Raw genomic sequence first — 2,894 nt, forward strand, 5'->3', positions numbered from 1 at the left:
AAGGTGACAAGAGAATAAAGCTTTATGTGAAAAAATGATGACATTTTTCTTCGGCGTCTTCTCAAGCATTGCGGGAGACAAGGGTGGTATAATAGTGAAAGCACTCGCTCGCCACGTGGCCCCGGGTTGGTATCCCGGAGTTGACGCCATATGTGAAATGAGTCTGTTGTTGGGTCTCGCCCGGCCTTGCTTTAAAAGTTTTCCCCGGTTACTCCTACATGTATTTTCCCCTCTCCTCAACAACCAACATTTCCAAATTCCAATTCGATCAGGAATGGTATACAAAGAACCACTATGTGCATGTGGCACATTTCAAGTGATATTTCTTCATTTCTTCATTTTTTTTTTTTTTTACTTTAGTAATATTACAATGGCTACATAAAACATTTGTTATCATTTTACATTTCGACAAGTGATTGGCAGTAATTATTCGATTCAAATATCATTCTAAAGAAAGTGTGAAGGAGAGCAGTCGGTAATTGTATTAGCGTGGGAAAGAATTTTTACGTGAACTTGATCGTCATACTTATTCATGTTCTATTTTTTGGTAATCAAAGACGGTAGACGGTAGACGGTATAATCTGTTGACAGGTTAATCGACTGGTTCAACATGCGTCATTTTTTTGTGATATGGGGGGAGGGAAGAGTCGGTGATGCTAAATTTTATTATCGTAGAAATTACGTTGAAAAATAAGCATGCATATAACTACATGACAATTTAGTGATCTTCACTGTCATAGTTGCTGGTTCTAAGTAGATAGAGCTCTTATTATTCAATGCGGATAACAAAAGAAGTGAATTCGAGTGCATCGAGAACAAGAGACAACCAATGAACGTCTTTTCAATTAGAACCAATCATGGTAATAGCGCTGCGTACAGTTAATGGCTGCGGTCACATCTACGACGTAACTAAAGTTTTAACTTAAGTTAGTGTCAAGTTACGTGATGTCATACCTAACTGTAGTTATTGCTTTCGGTCGACATGGCGGTCACACCACGCAGTTAACAACAGTTTGGTCTAATTAGCCTATGTAAATTTTTTGTTTGTTGATTTTGGTTTCCCCCTCGCTTCACGCTTGGTTTTTATTTTGTGTATTTATATACGCTCATCTCGCATGTGCGAAAAGAAGTGTCACATTCTGATTGGTTGTTTGTTTGTAAACTTAAGACTAACCCACGAACCCTGCTTGGGTATAACTACAGTTAGTCAGTATTGTTTTGGATCACCGAGGCGTAAAATTTTGCTGCCAGGCATCAGCCGGCAGCAGACCATATTCTTGAGCGATTTGAGATTTTTCGTTCAATGGTTCCATGGTTCGATGGTTCAATCAATCTGTGACTGCAGCGCTGTGCAGTCAGCGGTTTGCTTAAGCAAGTGCTTAGCTGCCGCGCCTGTTTTTCTCTTAGGAGCAACCCGCCATTTTGTTTTGCTCTCATGTAAGATCTGTGCAGAAATCGTAGTTTATCGGATGTTTGTTTAAACGGCCTAAACGGTAAGAACAGTTCAAGAAGTATTGTACGGAACATTTTTCGGTTTATTTTTTTTTTATTCTAGGTTTCAAGATTAGTTATAGCGAGTATTCGTTTGTCACACAGATTGTTATCTCGGGAATCAGAATTGTAAGTTAGGTAAGTGAACGGCATGTGCTGTACATCTACCTGACCTGTGAATAAACAAGTTTTGGCCTGTACGTTATTTGTTCGCAATTCATCTCATCCTGTGTACGATGATTGTTCGATCAAGAAACAGCCTATCAACACTGCTGTTGTTTTGGAATTTCGTGAATTATTAAAATGAATTACAAAATGGTATTGAAATCTAGCGAGTTCTATAAATGTAAGCATATTTAACGGCTTGGAAACTAAAATTTGATAGCATTTTGTTTGGAATAAGGGTATGGGCATGATTTTCAGTTGAACATGCCTTCCGAGCGTAAAAATCGCATCCAGTCTGAGGATTAATGAGAGAGGGAAAATTTTATATATTTAGGCATGACAAAATTCAAGGGAACATTGGTACTTAGAAATAACATCTCATAGGCATGGAAAAAATGGGTTCATGCCCTCGCAGCCCAAAATTGACCCAGCTAAACTTAGGTCCCAGATCTCTCGCCGGGTTAATAATTCATTCCCAGTTTTAGCTCCTCTGGTTTGGCATGCCGGGCATGCCGATGGTGAAGCCAGGTTGGTTTGGCATGCCCGGCATGCCAGGCAAGAAATTGGCATGCCCAGCGAGACTGATTTTGATGTTCGCTTCAGCATCATATCCTGAGAATCACATATAATCGCCAAATATATCTTAGGAAGCTTGAAGTGACAGGTTTCATGCCTGGCAATAAATGCAGATTATAACAAAAAAAGTCATGTTTGTCACAATGTGTGTCACGGGATCGACTGGCAAAACTGAAGACAGAAGCCTGGATTTATAAATAAAAAGCACAACAAAACAACATTATTCATACATAAAATAGAATACTTAACTTGCAATCAAAGATTAATTCTTTTATTTCAAACCGATACTGACATTTCTGGGTCCACATTTAAATTTGATCGCGGAAAAGTGTCAATACGAGAGTACGACGTTAATACTGCAAAGACGTTCTGATTTGGTGAAATTGGACTGCCTTCTCAGAGAGATTTTGCTTAGTTTTTCAGTGCGCTCCTTGTCGGCTAAGCGAATCTCGCAAACTGTTTTACTCCTTGCTGACGATAGTCCTTTGAGCAACGTCATCTGCGTCATCCGAAGATACCCCGAGCACGCACGAAATCGGCCGAATTTCCGCAGAAGTGTTTTCGCGGATGACGAGGAATCTAGTTTGTTGTAGCGTGGCAGTTGTGGCGTCACGATGTCGTCATGTCTCTTCGCACTTGTTTGTCTTTTTTTTCTGCGGTGC

This window comes from Porites lutea, chromosome 7, assembly GCF_958299795.1.
Source record: "Porites lutea chromosome 7, jaPorLute2.1, whole genome shotgun sequence".
Classification (NCBI taxonomy): Eukaryota; Metazoa; Cnidaria; class Anthozoa; order Scleractinia; family Poritidae; genus Porites; species Porites lutea.